At 41.4% G+C, this 23,302-nt stretch overlaps 1 long non-coding RNA gene, 1 other non-coding gene and 1 pseudogene across 2 annotated transcripts; all 3 read left to right on the top strand.

The window, feature by feature from the left end:
• Positions 1–10,071: 10,071 nt before the first annotated feature.
• Positions 10,072–10,143, top strand: Trnaw-cca (transfer RNA tryptophan (anticodon CCA)). Its single transcript has one exon. It is a non-coding gene; the product is annotated as a tRNA-Trp (tRNA).
• A 6,605-nt stretch (positions 10,144–16,748) lies between these two features.
• Positions 16,749–17,063, top strand: LOC114106330 (translation machinery-associated protein 7-like; annotated as a pseudogene).
• Positions 17,064–19,909: 2,846 nt separating this feature from the next.
• On the top strand, positions 19,910–23,288 carry LOC139702857 (uncharacterized). Its single transcript, XR_011705430.1, has 3 exons — positions 19,910–20,050; positions 20,946–21,031; positions 23,202–23,288. It is a non-coding gene; the product is annotated as an uncharacterized lncRNA (long non-coding RNA).
• The last annotated feature ends 14 nt before the right edge of the window (positions 23,289–23,302 follow it).

Below are 23,302 nucleotides of genomic sequence, written 5' to 3'. Positions count from 1 at the left end.
CCAGATCTCCTGACTAATGCCTGTCAATCAGCAGGACCCCCTGGCCAATCCTGGAGTTCAGCCAACTCCCCTGACCAACTCCAGCAGGACAAGGGACCCTAAAAACACCTTTTCCTGTCCAAGCCCTTCCCTTCCTGCTGTAAGCCCCATAAAAGTCCAGTCCGGTCGAGCTTCCACGTGGTTTCTCCTCAGACCCTTCTCCTGTCCCCTCTGTGGGTCTGATCAAGTTCCACCCGGGAGTGATATCTCAATAAAGCCTCATTCAGCGGCCCTTTTAAATCTGCCTCCTTTGGTCGCTGCCCGCCTCACCTGATCTGACAGCTTAATGATCAAATACCCCTAAATTCAATCCCTGGTACCCCCCCCAAAAATGTATGTTAGTTATTGGATCAGTAAACTGATAACTGTATTAGGAATTAATGATCAAACTTGTCTTTCATTTGTCATTTCTCCATTTATCAAACCACACTGCTCTGTACTAGGCACTGGGGATATAAGAACCAATCAGACAATTTCTCTGCATTGTAAGATGCCCTGGTGTTATGTAGCTGATGCTGTGGAGGCAGGCAGGAGCACAGCCCTGAACAAGGAGCCATCATTCCTCAGTGAGGGAGGTCAAAGAGGGCTTCAGAGAAAAGGCACTTATCTGAGCTGGCTTTTGAAAAAACAAAGAGTATTTGCCCAAATGGACAAGATGATGAAGTTCACGCCAGCACCAAGAACTGTATGTGCAAAGTTGTAGAGGACTGTGGCTATGTGGTAAGGTTAGGTCAGAATGGTAGGGATGATTGAGAAGTATGGTATTTCTGTTTGGGATGATGAAAGGATTATGGGAATGGATGGTACTGATGATTACACAACAAAGTGAATGTACTTAATGACATTGAATTGTATTCTTAAAATGCTTACAGTGATAAATATTATGTATATTTTATTACAATAAAAATACTAGTTTGGTGCAGTGGCAAAAGCCCGTAATCCCAGTGACTCAGGAAGTTGAAGCAAGAAGATCATAAGTTCGAGACCAGCCTGGGCAACCTAGCAAGAATCTATCAAAATAAAAGAATAAAAAGGGCTAGGAGTGGGGTGTAGTTCAGTGGTAGAACACCCCTCAGTTTGATTTGCAATATCACCAAAAACATCCCCCCCAAAAGAAACCCCACTCATGCAGAAGAGAAAACCAACAGTTGTCCACCTGAAAAGACAATTATCAGAGACCTAAAGCCAGCTATTATAATGATACTCCAAAAGTAAGGGTAAACACTCATTTCCAATCAAAATGAGTGGACATATATAAAGTTTCAGAAAGAAAAAAAACAATAAAACTGAATGAGAAATAGAAATTTTTTAAAAAAATATTTTTTAGGGGCTGGGGATGTGGCTCAAGCCGTAGCGCGCTCGCCTGGCATGCGTGCGGCCCAGGTTCGATCTTCAGCACCACATACAAACAAAGATGTTGTGTCCGCCAAAAATAAATAAATATTAAAAAAATATTTTTTAGTTGTAAATGGACACAATACCTTTATTTATTTATTTTATTTATTTTTGTGTGGTGCTGAGAATCAAACCCCGTGCTTCACACATGCTAGGCAACCATTCTACCACCGAGCCACAGCCCCAGATCAAGAATAGAAATCTTAGAAATGAAAAATGCAATAACTGATGTACTTACAAGCAGAATGAAGATAACACATAAACTTTTCTGAACTTCAGGATAGACTGATAGACATGATCCAGTCTGAACAACATAGGAAATAAATGTTGAGAAAAAATTTACAGAGAAATGTTGAGAAAAAATTTACCTTTGGTGTTGTGGGGCAATACCAAAATATTTTGGTCAGTGGTTTCCCAGAGGGAGAAGAGAAGTGTTGCACAGAAAAAAAAAATCTTTGAAGAAATAATGGAACAACAGGGCCCGGGATTGTGGCTCATCGGTAGAGCACTCACCTTCACCGGCGGGACCCAGGTTCGATCCTCAGCACCATATAAAAATAAAAAGGCATTGTGTTGTGTCCATTTAGGCCAATAAATAAATAAATAAATATTTTTTAAAAAAAGAAATAATGGAACAACTCCAAATTTGATAAAAGACAAACACAGATTCAGAAGTTCAGGGAACTAAAAACAGCATAAAGTCAAAGAACTCTTATGCAGGATGTCAAAATCAAAATTCTGAAAAATCAAAGACAAAACAATTTTGAAGGAACCCAGAAAAGAAAGCAGTTTTACCTGAGGACTCAAATGATGCGATTAAATGCAAATTTTTCTATCAGAAACAATGAAGGTCAGAAGAAAGTGGCACGAAACTTTTAAGGAAAAGAACTGTCAACCCAGAATTCTACATCCAGTGAATATATTTCAAAATGAAAACAAAGGCCAGGCATGGTGACCTGTAATCCCAGCAGTTTGGGAGGCTAAAGCAGGAGGATAGCGAATTCAAAGCCAGCCTCAGCAACTGCTGAGGCATGCACCATCATGCCCAGCTTGTTTTGTTTTGTTTTGAATCAGTGTAGTGCTATAGTTGATCTTCAACTGAAATGGTGACCTCAGCTTCCTGAGTATCTAGGAGTACAGGTATGTGGAGTCACACCTGGACATCATAGTTTAAAACAAACAAAACCAAAGAATTCATTACAAATAAACATGCTGTAAAAGAAACATTACAGGAAATCTTAAGGGTGGAAAGAAAATGATCAAAGGAAACTATTTCAGGCTAGGTAAAGTGTTGCATGCCTGTAATCCCAGCAGCTCCAGAGGCTGAGGCAGGATGATCCCGAGTTCAAAGCCAGCCTTAGCAAAAGCAAGGCACTAAGCAACTCAGTGAGACCCTGTCTCTAAATAAAATACAAAATAGGGCTGGGGATGTGGCTCAGTGGTGAAGTGCCCCTGAGTTCAATCCCTGGCACCACCCCGCCCCCCCAAAAGGGAAACTATTTCAGAAGTGAAGGAAAAATCACAGAAAAGATGCATCTCTGTGTAAATATAGCATATTATTCTAAAATCCTTACAATATATTATGACAGTTGAAAACACAAGGTGGAGCTTGAGAAGAGAGGCCAAGCAGATGTGCTTCTTGGAATTGCCCTGATGGCTGGGACATCCCTCGCCCTCCACAATCCCCTTTTTCCCCAGTCACTATGTCTGGGCCCTAAGTCTCTTCAAGTTCTGCCAAAGATGCCTAAATGGTTTCCAAACCTCAGCACAACATGGGTTTCCCATTTTGACCTGCACAAAACAGGTGACCCCAAAATGACAACAGATGCCAAATGGGAGAAATGGAGTCCTGCAGTGGGTGGCCCAGGGTTCAGGTTCAGAAATCTGAGGTTCTGTAGGGAGGAACTGCAGACTTTAGGAATGGGCAACAGCAACTGGGAAAACTGGGGGTTGGACTGGAAAGGAGGAGATATGAAGTTAGAACCCAGATGTGCACCTGCCCCATGAAGAGCAGGAATTTCTCAAGCCAAGTAAAATCTTCTGGTCAAGGCATGTTCATGGTCAGGATGGGTAACTGGGCTCTCCCAGGTAGAGACCTGAGAACTCCTGAGAGGAGCAGGATCTTGTTGAATGCCTGCTTAGAAATTTGAAACCATGCATTCAAATGGTTTAAAGTATTAAAACTTCCCAGAGGGACTGGAGTTGTAACTCAATGCCTAGCACATGTGAGTCACTGGGTTTGATCCTCAGCATCACATAAAAAATAAATAAGAAAAATAAAAGGATTGTGTCCATCTACTATATATATATATATATATATATATATATATATATATATATATATATATATAGAAAAACTTTAACCAGTGAAATACTACATTATGTATAACCAGAAGAATGAGAAATTATACTCTGTTATATATGATGTACCAAAGTGCATTCTACTGTCATGTATAATTAATTAAAACAAATTAAAAATTAAAAAATAAATAATTAAAAAATAAAACACTTTCCAGAATTCTTACTAAACAAGCAAACAGCAGAGCTAGCTTCAGCAATTTAGCAAGGTCCTGTCTCAAAATAAAATATAAAAAAAGGGCTGGGGATGTGGCACAAGTGGTAACATGCTCGCATGGCATGCATGGGGTGCCGGGTTCGATCCTCAGCACCACATAAAATAAAGATGTTGTGTCCACTGAAAAACTGAAAAAAATAAATATTAAAAAATTCTCTCTCTCTCTCTCTCTCTCTCTCTCTATATATATATATATATATATATATATATATATATATATATACACACACACAAAAAAAGGACTCTGTGTATGTGGCTCAGTGGTTAAATGCCTGGGCTCAATCGTTGGCACACAAAAGGCAAACAGCACCTTTATTCTCTCCATTCCTTTTTCTCAAAGAACACCCTCTTCCGATTTGTCACTTTTTTAAAAAACTTCCCTCCTCTGTGTGCTGCTCCCTATATGTCTATATTTCAGCTGTTTCTATAGTCTTGGTTTTTTTTTTTGTTTGTTTTTGTTTTTGCCTAAAACCTAGGATATGTTCTTCCTTCCTTCCTTCCTTCCTTCCTTCCTTCCTTCCTTCCTTTCTTTCTTAACCAGGGATTGAACCCATGGTGCTAACCACTGAGCCACAATCCCCACCCTTTTCTATGTTTTATTTTGAAACAGGATCTCGCCAAGTTTCTTAGGGCCTCACTAAATTGCCGTGGCTTTGAACTGGCGATCCTCCTGCCTCAGCCTCCTGACCCACTGGGATTACAGGCATGTGCCAGTATGCCCGGAGCACAAATTCTTAATGAAATATTAGTGAATACATTGCACAACATGACCAAATTTGTTTTATCCCGGGAATGCAAGAATGGTCTAACATGCAAATCAATAAATGCAATTAATCACATAGATAGAATTAAGGACAAAATTATTTACTCATCTCAATAAATGCAGAGAAAGCCTTCTACAGAATTCTACAACCATTCATGATAAAAACCCAAAGAAACTAGGGACAGAAGGAAGCTACTTCAACAACAAAGAAGACTACAAATGAACAAGGCAAAACCAACATCATAATGAATAGAGAAAAACTGAAAGCATTTCCTTTAAAATGCGAAAGGGCACAGGATATCCACTCTCACCACTCCTATTCAATATAGAATTATATGTTCTAGCCAGAGCAATGAGGTAAGAGATGGAAATAAAATAGATAAAAATAGAAAAGGAAGAAATCACATTTTCACTGTTGGCAGATGATATAAGTCTGTACTTAGAAGATTCAAAAAGCTCCACTAAAGACTGCTAGAGCTAATAAACAAATTTAGCAAAGTAGCAGGTGACAAAATCAACATACAAAAATCAATAGCTTTCCTATATACCAATGATGAATCTGCTGAGAAAGAAATAAGAAAAAACACTCCTGTTTACAACAGCCTCAAAAAAAAAAAAAAAAAAAAAAGGCCTAAAGATAAAACTAACCAAGGAGTTAAAGACCTATTCCATAAAAACTATAGAACATTGAAGAAATTGAAGAAGACACAAAATGGAAAGACCACCCATATTCATGGATAGGAAGAATTAATATTGTTTAAGTGGCCATACTACCAAAAGCAATATACAGATTCAGTTATATCTGCATCAAAATACCAAAAACAATCTTCACAGAAATAGAAAAAACAGTTCTAAAATTAATTTGGAAGAATGAAAGACCCAGAATGGCCGAAAAAAATTCTAAGTAAAAAAAAAAAATGCTGGAGACATCACAATATCTGACTAAAAATTATGCTATAGAGTTGTAGCAACAAAAACTGCATGGTACCAGTATAAAAACAGACACATAGAGCAATGGTACAGAATCGAAGACACAAAGACAAACTCACACGATACAGTCATCTGATCCTTTACAAAGAAGCCAAAGGCATACATTGGACAAAAGACAGTGTTTTTTAAACACACATTGTGGGGAAACTGGTTATCCATATATGAAAGGATAAGACTAGATTCTTATCTCTCACCCTACACAAACAGCAGCCCAAAAATGTATCAAAGACCTAGGAATTACACCAGAAACTATTCAACTCCTAGAAGAAAATGTAGGGTCAACACTTCAACATATAGACACAGGCAATGACTTTCTCCATAGGACCCTTAAAAGTCAAGCAATAATGCCAAGAGTTAATAAATTGAATGGCATCAAATAAAAAATGTTTCTGCACAGCAAAGGAAACAATTAGGAATGCAAAAAGAAAATCTACAGAATGGAGAAAAATCTTTGCTAGCTACTCTTCTGACAGAGGATTAATATTTAGAATACATAAAGAACTAAAAAAATTTAACACCCCAAATCCAAATAATCCAATTAATAAATGGGCAAATGAACTAAATAGACATGTCTCCAAAGAAGAAATACAAATGGTCAACGAATATATGAAAAAATGTTCAACATTATTAGCAATTAGGGAAATGCAAATCAAAACTACACTGAGATTTTATCTTCCTCCAGTCTGATAGGTTACAAAAATTTAACAAGAATTCATTATTAGTGATGTTGGTCAAATTATATTGTTCTATTATGTATTGTGTGCATGTACCAATATGTAACAACAAATTCCATCAGTATATACAACCATAAAAATATGTGTGAGGAAAAAAAGAATTTATTATTAGCAGATGTGGATGTGAATGTCTGTAATCCCAGGCTGAAGCAGGAGAATCACAAATTCAAAGCCAGCCTCAGCAACTTAGGGAAATTTATCAAGACCCTGTCTCAAAATAATAAATAAGAAGGGCTGGGGTTGTGGCTCCGTGGTTGAGTATCCCCCTAGGTTCAAACATTCCCCACTTACCAAAAAAAGTAGTGGTGGGGGTGGGGGTGCAGGGAGCGCTGGGTCAAATTATATTGTTTTGTTATGTGAATGTATGAATATGTAACAACAAATTCCATCATTTTGTACAACTATAATGCACCAATAAAAATTTGAAGAAAAGGAATTCATTATTGATTTATTGACTTATTGATGCTCTCTAATAAACCACAACAAACATCGACAGTAATATATTTTCCTTACCTAAACCTTCAGCTGGATTCTTTTTTGGGAAGTTGGGGCACTCACTAAATTGCCCAGGCTGGCCTTCAACTCCCCATTCTCCTGCCTCACCCTCGGGAGTGGCTGGGGCGCTAGGCTTGTGCCATGGCTTGATGATGATGATGATGATGATGATGATGATGATGATGATGATGATAATGATCCTCCTCCTCCTCCTCCTCCTCTTCCTCCTCCTCCTCCTCCTCTTTTCTTCTTCTTCCTTTTCCCCCCTTCCCCTCTCCATAGCCCACTCTGTTAGTTCTATGTCACTCTTGCCTGCTCTGGTACTTTTATTATTCTCATTTTATACCTGTGCTCCAATCACTCACTAGACCTTGAACTCTCTGTCTTCAAAGTTCATTAGTTCCCAGTGGTGCGTGTAGATTGACAGTGCCTGGGAGTAGGATTTGGTCTTACCGGGAGTTTGTCACACGTACTTAGAGCTGCGTTTTGAACTCAAGGAAGACCTCGCCCATGAGCCAGCGCCTATTCACTCCCACCCTTCAGGACTGGGCTTCCACCAGCCGCAGGTGCAGGGACGTGGCTTTCTCTTTACGACGTGGGCGCTTCCTAGCTCACTCAGAAGGTCCTTCTAAGTTTCACCGGGCTACTTGCTTGGCTTTATCCGTGCCAAATCCGGTCCAGGGGGTCTGACCTAAGGTTCCATACGGCAGGGGAGAGCGCAAAGGGGTGGCACATCGCAACTCCTGCTGAAGTGCGGGGGAGGGGGAGGGGACACAAAAGATTTCGGGGACCGGGGAGACCCCACAGCACCGAGTCCTAGCTTCGGCCGCCTCCTGGTACTGACCCCTCTAGTGGGCTGGAGGGCAAGGAGCTGCGGAAACTTCCGCCCCGCGGATCTCACAGGAGCACACAATACCAGGAAAAAGTGGCAAGTGGCACCTGCGTCCCCGCCCCTCCCCACGTCCTTCTTCGGACACTAAGCTGACTCCACCCCAGCCCACGATCCCTACATCCGGAGCCTAGAAGGCCACAGGGAAAGGCCAGAGGGGGGAGCCGCAAGGACCGTACATCTCCACCCCCGGTGGATCCAAGGACAGAAGGGGCACCAGCTATGATTATATCTCTAAAAGAGAAGTTTTTAGTTAACAAATGGACGAGAGGAGTGGGAGAGTCCAGATTTTTCTAGAGATGCTGGTATTTCCTACAATAGGCAATTGCATATTCTTTTGAGTTATTTTGTCTTTATTTGGCACTGGGGACCGAACCCAGGACCCCGCGCATGCTAGGCAAACGCTCTGTTTGCTGAGTCACACACCCAGGCCCCTAGACTTTTCTTGATAACTACACTTCACAGCACTTCACACCTCATTTTACGCACCAGTGGGCACATTAGCGTTGAACCACTCGCTGGGAAATTGGTGAAAATGTATCCAATTCTATATACCTGGAAAAAAGAACAAATCACCTATCTCCTTACACTACCAGTTCTAACCCCCAACTTTACCAGGAGGAGTATAAAGAGAAGTGATTTTTACAGATGTGATGAGGGGATTAAAATTCTCCAGCTCCAGGAGTTACCAGGGCAACTGATCCACCCCAAATTTGAGATAACTTGTTCATCAGAGGTCTGCCTCACCAGTAAATAGATTGAGAGCTGGAACATTCTTCCCAATCTGACTAGTCTGGGCAAGCCAAAGTTCAGTGGGTAGTAGTAACTGTGAGCACTTGATCACCAGAAATCAGCCTTCACTTTTCCTAATGAAATTATTTTCCCTGAAACCCCAACATCTAGAACAGATCTCTAAGTTCTTCTCAAATTCCTCCCTCTTTAATTTGATAATTTTGCCTAATAATTCACTGATCCCATTGGGGAAGGGTGAGATTATCTTTCCATCAACCAATAAAATGTTCTGCACAGATGTGTACCTTTCTTTACCATATTATATTGGAAAACACATCCATCCCCTTGGTGGAAAAGCCAATCCCCAAGTAAAACAATTTTTATTGCATCTGATGTCACAAAGGATTTGTTCTATTGTTTGCATTTTTCCAGCATCTTCAAATACAACCTTATCATTTATTCATTTCTTCATTATATTGTTACAAAAAGACATTTTTTTTTTTCTGATTCTGAGGTACCTAGAGTATTTGAATTCATAGACAGAGATAGAAAGGCTGCCAGGGGCTGGGAAAAGAGGGAATGAGAACTTGTTATATTCAGACTTAGAGGTAGAGTGCTTGCTGAATATGTGTAAGGTCCTGAGTTCTATCATTAGCACTCGAGGGCAAGAGCGTGCACACATGCACACACACAATAATTGAGTTTCAGTTTTGCAAAATGAAAAGAGTTGTACAGATTGGTTACACAACAATGTGAATGTAAGCATACATATAAGTGCTGATACTGAAATAAACAGTGTAATCCATAGTCTGTTCAACATGCCAAAGAAAATGCCATGCCCTCCCCTCCCCACCTCTGTCCTTTAACCTGAGATCACAGGAAGTGGCAAGATGTATATGCAGAACCTCCCTTGGTGCCTGTAGGTGCTCAACACCTCTTATAATTTCTTTTTATCTAATTATTTTTCTACAAAGACTGTGGTTGTTTTAAGCATAAAAGGAAGGAACTTTAAAGTGCCTTTTGAGATTACCAGGAAATAGTCTTCCTCCTAAGGTGCGACTCATGTGCAAATATGTGAGCAGACGGACTCGGGGAAGAGAACCTGGATCCCTGATGACAGACACCCGCGCCCCTCCCCCAGCAGCCCTCCTGGTGAGCTGCGCTTCGAATTGAAATTTGTTTTCAGTCCTTCCCCTAACGACGCTCTCAGCCTTCATGGCCCTGGGAAGGTAGTTTTCCTGAATTACAAGAATGATTATTTACGCGAGTGCCCCCGTGCCTTTTGGAACTCGCCGGCTTCATTTACTCGCTTTGAATTGCGACCTTACAAAAGGGACAAAGAACTCATAGTCAATACCAAATTATTGTAAGGGCAGAGCAAAACACAAATCCCAGTCACTGCACCTGACAACTGCTGAAATCAACATCCTTGTAAGACGCAAATCCACTACATTTCCCGGACCTCGTGGCGCAACGGTAGCGCGTCTGACTCCAGATCAGAAGGTTGCGTGTTCAAATCACGTCGGGGTCAGAGTTGGGGTAGCTTTCTTTAGCCCCTGGGATTTATGTTAAAAATCGTTTCTGAGTGAAATAAACGTCTTGCCGCTCTCAACACCGACCTTCCTTAGCTTTTCTTTAGCCCCAATAATTTTATTTTGAACAACTCTTACAATGGACAGAAACTTAAACTGAAGGGTGAGGAAGTGAGGGAAAAAAATCCACAAGAGCTGAAATTTAGGTCATTCTGTTCACGTCCTTATCAGGATTTACCCCTATCAGGACTAGGCTTCAGAGAAGACAGTCAGATGACTTCAAACAGGACCTGAAAACAACCCAGGAGAGGAGACTTGGTTAATTAATTCTTTCAAGTTCAGAAATAGTTTTGGGGTCCCAGGACCCAGATATGGGGTATGGCACAGTTTCTTTGGTTGATATCTGGATCACCTTGATGAATAAGTCAAAATCAATCTCTCTCTCTCTCTCTCTCTCTCTCTCTCTCTCTCCCCCCTGTCCCTCTCCCTCCCTCCATCCTTCCCCCTCCCTTCTTTCTGCCCTTCCCTACACACACACACACACAAACACACTTTTCATTGTTTGAGTTTCTTCCCTCAATGTTCCTTCTGAACATTGTGGTTAAAGAGAAAATACTGTGAGTTGATTAAAAATGAATGATATATACAAGAAAGCTCTTGAACTCTCCAAGAGTAGAAAATTTCCAGAGCATTTATTACCGTTACATTTAGGAGTTGAATTCATCCTTCCAATCCGGCTATGAAACAAATAAGTTCCAGATATAAACCAGCTAGAGAAACACATGTTTAACAGAAATAGAGATAGCTCTATGCTTTCCAGGATTGAGCTTCCCCTGCATCAGCCTGTGGGCTGGCTCTTTCCTCAGTTTAAATGATTTTCCTGGTCTAGGGCTGTAACTCCATGGTAGGACACTTGCCTGGCATGCACAAGAGTCTGGATTCCATACCTAGCACTGCAGGGCTTCTGTTCTTGAGACTAAAAGGCTCAGGGTCACTCTAGTTAAACTGGGCTAACTGGGCTGCACGAAATAACCACACAAGAGACACAAATACCTTTTTCTTTGGGGTTGCTGTGACAGCTCCTCTGACCTTAAGGGTCGGCAGAAAGAAAGAGAGAGAGAGCACGCGCATGCGTGCGCGCTGACCCCTTTTATTGAGGAGAAGCTATTCAAATGAGGCAAGGGGTCAGGTTTCAGGGGGCTGAGTCTATCTTCATGATGTCCACTGTCAGCAGGTTGACTGACACCTGGGTAGGCCACACCCAAGGGCACAGTAAGAGGAGGGGACACACACAAGGCACTTCCATGGAAGATTCTATCCTAAACAGGGCAAGGGGTTATATTACAAAGGAACAGGTGAGCGTAGCTTCACCCATGGGGCTGTAGCAAGACACACCCATTTCTGTGACTGAGTGCCTCAGCACCCAGCTGGGGAGTGTAACTCAGTTACCCTAAAGGTTGGCCTCCCACATAGCACCTAAAGAAAAGATGGGAGTGGAGCTTCTTCTAGGTATTGTTTTTTAAAAAGCCAATTAAACAAACTTTAGAAATGGTAGAGGAATAGCTTGCTTTAATGTACCAGTGGCTTGAATGCACAATCTTCTGATTGGAGCATATGTTCCTGTTTGTAAAAAGCCCCAACAGGAAATTCTTTGTATATCAATCTTATCACCTCTCAGTTGGATAGCTCAATATTTGTTGTCCCCTTTTCCAGAGAGTTTGGAATTCCCTCTGAGTTTCTTGTCATTTTGGGGGCAAGGGATACTGAAAATTTAACCTGTGGGGCTTTACCACTGAGCCACAACCCCATGCCTTTTTATTTTTCATTTTGAGACAAGGTCTCCTAATTGCTAAGTTGCTTAGGGCCTGGCAGTAGGGATTCTCTTCTTTCTAACCCTTCCTACAAAGCAGGAATCACTCTTATGATGACTATTTATTTATTTATTTAATATATTTTAGTTGTCAATGGACCTTTATTTATTTACATGCGGTGCTGAGTGCTCTGCCACTAAATTTACAACCCAGTGCCTCACACATGCTAGGCAAGTGCTCTGCCACTAAACCCCAGCCCATGACCATTTATTTAACTGTTTTGTTCAGGAGCAGCCACATAGGAGCTGAGGGCCCCCTAGCTTTGAGCAATGGGAATGTGGAGATGTGGCAAACCAGCCATGGGCTGTGTGTGTGAGCTGTGAGCATTTTGAACATACAAAGCCGACTGGACTGAGGATGCAGCTCTGTCTAGGCTGTGCATTGTATGCATCCCTTTCATCCCTTTCGCTTGCTCTGGGTTCATGGTCTTTCTCTGTCTTGCCTGCTTTGCCTCCTTTGTGGGAGCTGGGTCAAAGGAGCTATCACAGATCCCAAAGAAAAAAGGTATTTCTCTGTCTCTGTGTGATTATTTTGTGCCATCCCAGTTCATCTGGAGTGACCCTGACTGGTTTAGTCATGTTTTTTTTTTTTTTTCTTTTTTTCCTTTCTTCCTTTTTCGGTTGTACTTGGGGTTAAACCCAAGGCCTCATTCATGCTAGGAAAGTGCCCTACCACTGAGCTATAACCCCAGCCCTTGATCTTATTTTGAGATAGAGGATCGCAATATGTTGTTGAAGGCTGACCTTGAACTTGTGATCTTCTTGCTTTAGCCTCACTGGATTACAGGTTTTTGTCACCTTGCCCAGCATAATTCACTCTATTCTTAAGAGGGCAATTGCTAAATTTCTTCTAAATTAGTAAAATATGTTTTTAAAGAAAAATATTCCAGGGCTGGGGTCGTGGCTCAGTAGTAGAGCGCTTGCCTCACATGTGTGAGGCACTGGGTTCAATTCTCAGTGTTAGACCAGGACGCAAGAAAAGACCACTGACTCCAAATAAAAATCAAATTAAAGCAAGCTTATTATTTCGACCGGCCGGGCTGCCTCTCCCACCCAAAACCCCGGGAACAAGACAGCAGCTGCAACTTTCCTGCAGCCCAGCTTTATAGCCCAGAAAGTTACACAAAGGGGAGTTACAAATAACAAAACTCTGAGGAGCATAACACTAATGGTAGTTTACATTTTTGCTGGCCCCGATATCAGAATTTATGAAGGTCATTAGAGCCTCAGAGAGGGTCGGTATCTGGCCAGGGAAGGCCAAGATTTGTGAGGCGTCACTAAGTTTCAGAGAGGACTGCTATCTGGTCAGAGAGCCAGGCATGGGTGAGTTCAAGGCACGGGCAGGCATTCCAAGCAGGTTCAGAATTTACAGTAATTTATAGTAAAACCGAAATTATCTTTTCATGGCTTTGTGGCAAGATGGCTCCCAATTTTAAGAAAAGATCAGGTTGGGTCTATCACTCAGCACCACATATAAATAAATAAAAAAATAAAGGTCCATCAACAACTAAAAAAATAAAAATAAAAATAAAGAAATATTCCAAAGGAGAGAATAAAAAGAAATATTCCCAGCATGGGAAATTATGATGAAAAAGCTCAAAATTACCCATAATCAAAAATCTCAAGAAAAATCAAGAATGTTGTGATGTATATCTTCCCTGATATTTTTCTACATCTATATATCCTTAAACATTATTCTTTGGTTAAAAAATATTTGTAAAACAATTTCCTTAATAATACTATACTGACAGGTACTGCCTATAAATTACATGTGTATTTTTACAAGTCTGTTGAGATGTAATTACAAGGGATGCAATTCATTTTAGTGTACAATTGATGGCTTTTGGTATATTCAAAGTTATGCATCTATCATCACAATCAATTATAGAACATTTGTTTTCACAGTACTGAGGACTGAACCCAGAGCCTTGCATATGCCAGGCAAGTGCTATATAATTGAGCTACATTCCAGCCCTCAGAAAATTTTTATAACCCCCCAAAGAAACCTTTTGCTCATTCCTCCTCCCTAACCCCACTTCAGCCATAGGCAACCACAAACCTACTCTATACAAATTTCTCAATTCTGAACATTTAATATAAATGTAACCATTCAATATGTAGTCTTTTGTGACACTTGTATATAATATTTTTGTGGACACATGTTTTCATTTCTCTGGGATACATATCTATGAGTGGATAATACATATTATTAATGGTTACATTGTATTTTATCCAACTGATATATACATTTATTTTCCTAGTTTACCGTGATAGTTTATCAACATTCCCTTATTTAAGTATTAATGAAATATACATAGATACTTCATAATGGTGCTCTAAATTCACCTCTTAAATTAGGAACTGTGCTCATTCATCTTCACATAATAAATGCAACATACTTTTTTTTTTTTTTGGACTGGGGAATGCAACATACTTGATTTCATTATTTCCTGCTGTTGGGCCTCAAGCATGCTAGTCAAGTACTATGCCACCAAGACACATCTCCAGCTTCTATTTTGCAATTTGCTTTAAATTTTGCTTTTCAAAACTTATTTTTTTCCATAGGTTTTTCTTTTTCTATATAAATTTCAATGAAATTTACTTATTCTGAATTTAGTTTTAAAGCTTTCAGCTGAATTTTGTTTTCTTTTGCCAACTTAGCCTCCTATGGCAAACAACTTCTTCGCCTCTTAATTGCCCAGGGTTAGTGGAGGGCAAGTGGGGCAAAACAGAAGTAGCAAAGACTAAAGCCTGGATCTAATACTCTCTATGGGGTTAAGTCACAGTTTTCAGTCTTCACCAAGTACATTGTGAAGCAGGACTGCTCATGGCTGGACTCTTAAAAGGTATAAACATTTTCTCTTGTTTCATTAAGATGTTCTTATTCATAGTAAATTTCATCAACTCTAATACTGTAGTACCAACAGAAAAAAATTATTTCCAAATAAATAATTCAACAAAAGCTCCCGGATATAAGTAAACCAGTTTCCATATTTAAAGTATCCATAGTATGTTCAGAAAAATAAATAACATTTTATACTCATTTATGCAACATTCACATTTACATTGTTATGGAATTTCAGAATACCTGGAAAGAAGATAAATATTTGATTGGGGATTTAGCTCAGTTGGTAGAGTGCTTGCCTTGTATGCACAAGACCATGGGTTCAATCCCCAGCACTCCCCCCCCCAAAAAAAAATTGAGAAAGGTGAATAGGTCACATTTGAAGAATCACCATACAGAATGGTAACTGAGATCTCCAGTGGAATACCAACGTAAATAAGCAATGACTTAAAATTTTTGAGGAAAAAAAATAGAACAATTCTATTCTAATCAACATATTATGGTTAAAATGCATTTTTAGAACTTTTTGGCGTGTGTGGTACTGAAGATTGAGCCCAACAGCCTTGCATGCAAAAGCTCTACCACTAAGCTATAGCCTTACTGACATTGACTTTTTTTTTCTTTTTGTGTGTGTGGCTGTACTGGGGATTGAACGGAGGGGCACTCTACTGCTGAGTTACACCCTCCCCAGCCCTTTTTATTTTTAGAGTTAGGTTCTTGCTAATTTGTCCAGGCTGGTCTCAAACTTGCAATTCTCTTGATTCAGCTTCCAAAACAGATCATGGAATTACAGGCATGAACTACCATGCCTGGCACAACAAAACTACTTTAATCAAAGTGAGGCAAAGATAAATTCTGAATGAATTGGTTTATTGCAATGTGCACAAAAGCAAAATAAGAAAAAAGAATATGTGAAATTATAAACCAAAATAGGCAAAGAAAATAACTCCAACACAGAATGTTAGTAATGAGTCAAAGGCCTTGTGTCCATGGAAGAAATTGTCCAAATAATCTACAAGAGCAAGCCCTTGAAGGTGGCATTCCTACAGGTCTGGAATGCTGAAGATGAAGTGAAATGACTTAATTTGACAGGACCTTCTGCCTTTTCAGAGTAAATACTTGCAAAGAGTGGAGTCACAGGAACGTATGTCTCAACTAGCGATCTGAAATGTTGGTATTTGGAGTCCCAGAAGGTATATTATCTTAGGTTCTGGGGTCAAAAGTCCCAGATACTATCTTATTTTTGTATCAGCACACAGTTGTAAATGTGGTTATGAAGGAGGACTAGAGGGACATGTTCAATGTAGACAAAATGCATGTATTAAAGAACAGCAAATCTGGTATGTATGTATGTATTATTATTATTTTACTACTGGGGTTTGAACCCAAGGGCACTCTATTACCATGCTGTTTCCCCAACTGCTTTATTTATTTATTTATTTATTGGTACTGGGGATTGAATCCAGGAGTGCTTCACCACTGAGCCACATCCCCAGCCCGTTTTAAAATATTTTATTTAGAGACAGGGTCTCATTGAGTTGCTTAGGCCCTCACTAAATTGCTAAGGCTGGCTTTGAACTTGTGGTACTCCTGCCTAAGCCTCCCAAGCTGCTGGGATTACAGGTGTGGGTCACTGCACCTGGTGTATTTTATTTTTTGTTTTGACAAAGGGTCTCACTTTTTGTCAAGGCTGGACTCGAACTTGTGATTCTCTTGAAACAGCCTCTGGAGTTGCTGGGATTACAGGCATGCTCGACCACACCAGCTTGTATTAGATACAAGAAGCCCATTTGATCTCAGCATAGAGAATTACAGTGAGACAGCAGCAAATGATTCAGGATTGGCACAGTTGGATAACACCATGGTCTTAAGAAGCGGTGTTGAAGGTCTGGGGTAGGGGCGGCAGGCACCATGTCCGGCTGGGAAGGTAGCAAGAAGAAGCCCCTGAAACAACCTAAGAAGCAGGTCAAGGAGATGGATGAGGAAGATAAGGCTTTCAAACAGAAACAAAAAAGAGGAGCAGAAGAAACGTGAGGAGCTAAAAGCGAAGGCCATGGGGAAGGGCCCCCTGGCCACAGGCAGAATTAAGAAATCTGGCAAAAAATAAGCCGATTCTTGTGCCTGAAATGATGGTGACCGTTGATTCCATTCCTATTTAGACATCAGGATCCCTGCTGGAACATCTTTTGCCACCTATAGCTAGAATGAAGTGTTGTATTAGAGTCTGTTGTAAATTTAATAAACTTTTGTAAAATAATAATAATACACACACACACACACACACAAAAAAAAAAAAAAAAAAAAAAAAAACAAAGAAACAAAAGAAGCTGTGTTAGCTCCAGGGCAACGAGGAGCCACTGGAGGGGTCTGACAAGAGTGGTATCAACATTTTAAATGCTCACTTTGTATTTATTTATTTATTTTTTGGTACAAGGGGCACTGGTACTGAGCCACATTCCCAGCTCTTTTATTTTTTCTTTAGGCTGGATGACTGTCGAAAGCCATCCATGGGCTGTGTGTGTGAGCTATGTGCATTGCAGCTATATGAGCGGACAGGTCTGGCATTGCACGCTGACTGGGCTGTGCCATGCAAGTGACCCTCTCCTCTCCCTCTTCCCGTGATCCCACACAGCACCTGAGATGGGTATTACTTGCCAAGATGTCAATCAATCTGCTGGCCACAGGTATCAGAAGCAAGACTCCACCTTTGAAACCTTATCCCTGACTTATTTGGTGTAGAATATTCTAACGAAAATCCTTTGTCTTCTTTACCCTATAAATAAAGGGATTGCAGGTGCTCTCCCTCTCTTGCCTTCCAGAGTGGAAGAGGACCCATGAGGTTGCAGAGCAGTCCCACTCTGATATGAAAATTACTTATGCGTCCTGTGCTTTTTCGCCGTTTTCTTAGCTTAATGTTGCAGTCAGCTCTTTTGAAACCATCTTATCTAGTCAGCGCAGGTCGCTGGCCAGAGATGACCCTAACTTCTTTGGATCAGGGGGAGTGGCCCTTCCAATATAAAAATCCCTTAACTCCTGGTGTGCACCCTTACCCACTTCAAAGCCAGCCTTCACAGTTACTTCCTTCTCACGTCTACCTGTGAATTCATTCCTAATCGTGTTTCTTCTTTAATATTTCTTAAATAAGGACAATGGCTTCTCAACTCTGCCTGTGCTTTCTGTTTAACAGCCAGAATGCGCATGCGCGCTCTCTCTCTCTCTCTCTCTCTCTCTCTCTATATATATATATATGGCAGCACTAGCATAGTTTACAGACATTGGACTTTATTATAAGATAGGATGGAGACCCACGTGCGGTGGTGCAGGTCTGTAATTCCACCTATGCTGAGGGAGGAGGATCACAAATTTGAGGTCAGTCTGGGCAGTTTAGCAAGACTCTCTGTCTCGAAAAATAAAAAGGGCTGGGCATGTAGCTTAGTGGTAGAGAGTTTGCCTAGCATGTACGAGACCCCGGGTTCAATCCCCCTAGGGATCCGAGACAGAATATGGAGAAATATCGGACCTGTTTTATAGGTCTCCGCTCCCCCCGGGTTAATAACACACACTAAAATCATTTGGCTTGTTTTGGCGACAGCTTCTCATTCTACCCGGACAGGAGATAAGGTGGGGCCTTATCTCCGCTCCAAGGCTGAATGACAGGCCCGCACTCCTCTCTCCGCTCACTCTGCAGGCAACCCCCCCCCCCCCAGGACCGGCGCCGATGTCCCCAAGCCCTCTGGGAAGTGGAGTCCTTCCGCCCGGACCCCCGACCCGGCGCTGTCGCCTCCAAGTGCGCAGATGCGACTCCAGGCGGAGCGGCGTCGAGCTCGAGCCTTTTGTGTCCCCGCGCTCCGTGGTTCTGGCCGGCGGCCTCGTCCGCTCCTTCAGCCGTCCGGGAGAGCGCAGCCCACGAGGACCCCGCCCCGTGGCCAGAGCGGAGCCCGGAGCAGGTCCGGGGGTAAGTGAACGCGGGGGTGCCGCCCGTCCGTGCGCGCGGCTCTAACGCTCCCGCCGTAGTCCCAGAGGCTTTTCAGGTTCCGGCCGGGGTAAAGCTGGGCCGTCCCAGCTTCCCGCCCAACCGCGGGGGCCGGGCGCGCACCTCCGGGGTCTCCATCCCGGGCGCGCGGGAATATCGGAGCTCGGGGCCCGCTGGGGCGGGGCTGCCGCTAAGGCCTCTGGGAAGTGGAGTCCGCTCTCGGAGGATTCTGGGAGCCGGCGTGTGGTGGGCGGAGCCCTCAGGCTGGCGTCGCGGGGTACCGCGAGCACCTGTCGCTGCTCTTGGACCGGAGCGGCGGCGTTCTGCACCTAGGCTGCCTGTGTCTTGCCCATCCCCCTTCTGTGCTTTGCTCTGTCAGAGTTTTGGGGTCTCCCTGTATTGGGGGGCCATTGTCAGCAGCCGTTTGGCTCTGAATGTTCAAGGAGTCCCCAGCTTGTACTTTTCAGGATCTTAAATTAAAAAGCGAGTGAGGAATCTGAACTATAAGGATCCCATTTACTGCTTCGTGTTGGTGAATATGAAGGATGAACCAACTGTAGCGCCATAGAGTTACTGCTACCATAATGACAGGCCACCTTTTTGCTGCTTCTGTGCTTTTGAGTCTTGTAGGAGGTATTTTTGTGCTTTTTTTTTTTTTTTTTTTTTTTAAATTCTTTCTTGTTTTTTGTGATGCTGGGGATAATCGAACCCAGGGCCTTCAGCGTGCTAGGCAGGTGCGCCACCATTGAGCGATACCCTTAGCTCTCATAGGCATTTCTGAAGGTTTTGGAAATAGGTGTGTGACTGAGGCTCACTGCCCTGATCCCTCCTGGTATTGTCTTGAGACTCCAGAGGATGGTTTTCCCAACCGTGGAGATTAATTTCCTCCAATAATAAAGATTCCAAGCAAAGTTGAAGTACGTATTAGGCATTAGGACTTAAATGCATAGGAACGAATTTACCGGGACTGGAGATAGAGTATCTCCCTCTGTTCCACAGGGAGCAGGAATGAGTTCTAGAGGAAGGCAAACCTGACCTCAAAAATCTCTCTGTAGAGTTTCACAGCGGAGTTGGGTGATTTACAGGAAGAAGCAGGTTATGTGTTGCTGAGAAGTCCATTTTCATCTCATCAGAAACAGTATATACTGAGAAAGAAATAGCAGGACAAGGAAGAAAAGCTGATCATGGATTATCTTACCATTGAAGTTGAGCCAACAGGTAAGAACTATGGAAATAAACATGGAGTTGAAAGTGAGAAGTGGGAGAACTACCTCTTATGCAATGAGAAGGCCCCACATGATAGAAAAGAGAAGCAGATATCTGTCAGAGAAGGCTCCAGAGTAAATATTATCACAATTAGAAATAATTAGTAGGGCTAGTCATGGTGCCTATATCTGTAATCACAGCTTCTTGGGAGGCTGAGGCAGGAAGATCACAGGTTCATGACAAGTGTAGGTAATTTAGCAAGACCTTGTCTCAAAATTTAAAAAAATGAAAAGGGCTGGGGACATAGCTCAGTAGTAGAGAGCCCCTGAGTTCAATTCCCAGTAACACACACATGCACAAAATAAATCATTGATCGTCTCCTGTAGCATGTTCTCCAGTCCCCTCCTCCTCTTTCTGCACTGCTGAACTCATCCACATCCCCTCTAAAAGCTGTAGAAGGGAGAATATTCCATCATGTTTGCATTCATGAAAAGCACAGGTAGCACTTTTCTACCCCTGATAGGCTCTTCCAAAAAGATGATATGTTTGGGTACTGTGAGTTTAATTTTTTTTTGGGGGGGGGGATTGAACTCTGGGGTGCTTAACCACTGAGTTCCCTCCCCAACCACTTTTTTTTTTTTGGCTGGTTTCACTGCTGAGGCTGGTCTTGAACTTGGGATCCTCCTGCCTCAGCACCCTGAGTTGCTGGGATTACAGGTGTGCACCACCATACCTGGGAAATTTAACCTTTTTTTTATTAAAGGACTTTCACTTTGTTGTCCTACACTATCCCAAACTGAGAATTTTTAGTTAACAAGAATAGTCTTATTATGTAATTAGCTTTTTTCTAGTGAATTTGGGAAAATGGATGTTATCTCCTTCATGGTTTGTTTGCTGTTCCTTCCAGCCATGACTACTGATGCTTCTCTAACCCCAAAACAGAGCACAGAAGAAATGGAACCTACTGTTGAACTTCTTCCTGTTGAGTTCCAGGTGAATTTGAGTTTAATTTCATTTTGCTAAAATCTTGGTACAATGTGTCCTTGTTCCTTTCTTTCATGTTTCAGAGATCAAAGGAAATCCTATTTAGAGAATAGCACAAAAATAATTTTTTATTAAAAACTTGAAGCTCTGGGGAGAGCTCAGGTTGGAGGTTTGAATTTGAGTAATCTATATGGACCATATTTAAAACTATGAAACTGTGATCATTAAGAGAATGAGTATAGAAAGAAAAGAGGCAAGATATCATGACTGACTGCTTAGCTCTCCAACACTTAGAGATCAGAAAGATGGAGGGAAGCAGCAAAGGAGACTGAGAAAATGTGACCACTGAGGTGGAGGGAAAGTATGGCATCCCGGTCACCAATTGAAAAGAGTATTGTAAGGAGGAAGGAGTGTTAAATCAGCTGTGTTAAATGCTGCTTCTCAATCAAGAAAGACAAGGCCTGGGAATTGGATTTAAAGACAGGAAGATTACTGGTGACTGCGAATGGCAGTTTCATGGAATGATAGCATGGGAATGAGTTAAAAAAATAATGGAGAGAAATTAGAGCCACAGACTATATACAACTATTTTAGAGAGTTCTACTTTAAATGAAAAGAGTTGGGGTGATAATTGAAGACTAAAGCGGTGTTTGATCATTTGTGAGGGTTTTTGATACGGAGGGTTGAACTCAGGGGCACTTGACCACTGAGCCACATCCCCAGTCCTATTTTGAATTCTATTTAGAGACAGGATCTCTCTGAGTTGCTTAGTGCCTCATGATCATTTGTTCTTTAAAGATAGGAAAAATATATTATTTATAGGTACATGAAAGTAGGTGGAGAAGAAAAGATGCTTCAGGATTGAGCCCTGAGAACTCAAAATTTAGAGCCATTTTTCAAATATTACTAAATTTTTAAAAAATAAGTAATTGGGAGAGTTAGGGAAAATACTTACAGATGAAGAAACTGAGACTCATTGTAACTTGCTCAGAACCATCAAGTAGTGGGTCAGAATTGAGATATGTCTCGTTCTCAATTCTGTTCCTCTAGCCAGTATAATCTATTTTTTTAAGAATTTTTTTTCATAATACCTTTATTCTACTTATTTATTTTTATGTGGTGTTGAGGATTGAACCCAGGGCCTCACATGTGCTAGGCAAGTGCTCTACCACTGAGCTACATACAGCCCAGCCCCAGTCTAATCTGTTGAGTGACTTTTCCAGAAAGAATTCTACAGGTAAGTCTGGTTAATAAAGTACATGTATGACTATCAGCATACATAGAATTTGAATCTTAGCCAGGCTCAGTGGTGCAGGCGTGTAATCTCAGCAGCTCAGAAGGCTGAGGCAGGAGGATCACAAGTTCAAAGCCAGCCTGGGCAAAAGTGAGGCACTAAGCAACTCAGTGAGACCCTATCTCTAAATGAAATACAAAATAGGATGAGGATGTAGCTCAGTGGTTGAGTGCCCCTGAGTTCAATCTCTAGTACCTGCCCCCCACCAAAAAAAAAGAATATGAATCTTACCTTGGAACAGTAGATAATTTTCAACTTAAGTTAGTAAATTCACTCATTCAGAGAAAGTTTAACTACCAGAGCGTAACTGAATGAATCTAAAAGTCATGACCCAAAATCCAGAGCAAAAAGAGGCCTGCCTGTTAGAATAGCACTACTATCTACATACATTCAAAATATCAGCTTGAATTTCTTTAAAATCTCAGAATATACTTGGGATCAGTGTAAGTTACATATTTGAGCCTTATCTCATCAACAACAGTGATTAACATTGGGTTATCATTCAGTGATTAATTTACATTAGATCATTTAGTAAAATATAAGAGGCAGAAGACTATAGTTAGGAGTATAGCTTTGGAGTCATTATTGCCTGGTCCAAATCCCAGATCTGACACTAACATCTGTAGATGATGTTAATAATAGTACTTACTATTGTATTATATGATTGTTCTTGTGAGATAGTGCAAAGGACTTAGTCCAAGTAAGTAAATTTTTATAAATCTTAGGTTTTTAGTATTATGTTTCTTAACAGACTAATATTTAGTAATTTGATAAAATTCCATTAAGGTAAAGGTTTAACCTTCAGATTGAAAAGGATTTTCTCTTCTAGATTATTTCCTCCCCTCAGGATTAACAACCCCTGATTTAATGTGCTTGATCTTCCAGGAATTGATGACAGTCACAGATGAGGAAATGGACTTCACGCATGAAGAGCTGGAAGAGCTGAATTCTGCCCACAGGTACATGGGCATGGATATGAAGGTGGA

This window comes from Marmota flaviventris, chromosome 19 (genome assembly GCF_047511675.1).
Source record: "Marmota flaviventris isolate mMarFla1 chromosome 19, mMarFla1.hap1, whole genome shotgun sequence".
Classification (NCBI taxonomy): domain Eukaryota; kingdom Metazoa; phylum Chordata; class Mammalia; order Rodentia; family Sciuridae; genus Marmota; species Marmota flaviventris.
Note: the sequence above shows the minus strand (reverse complement) of the source record. Positions and strands in the feature narration are given on the sequence as shown.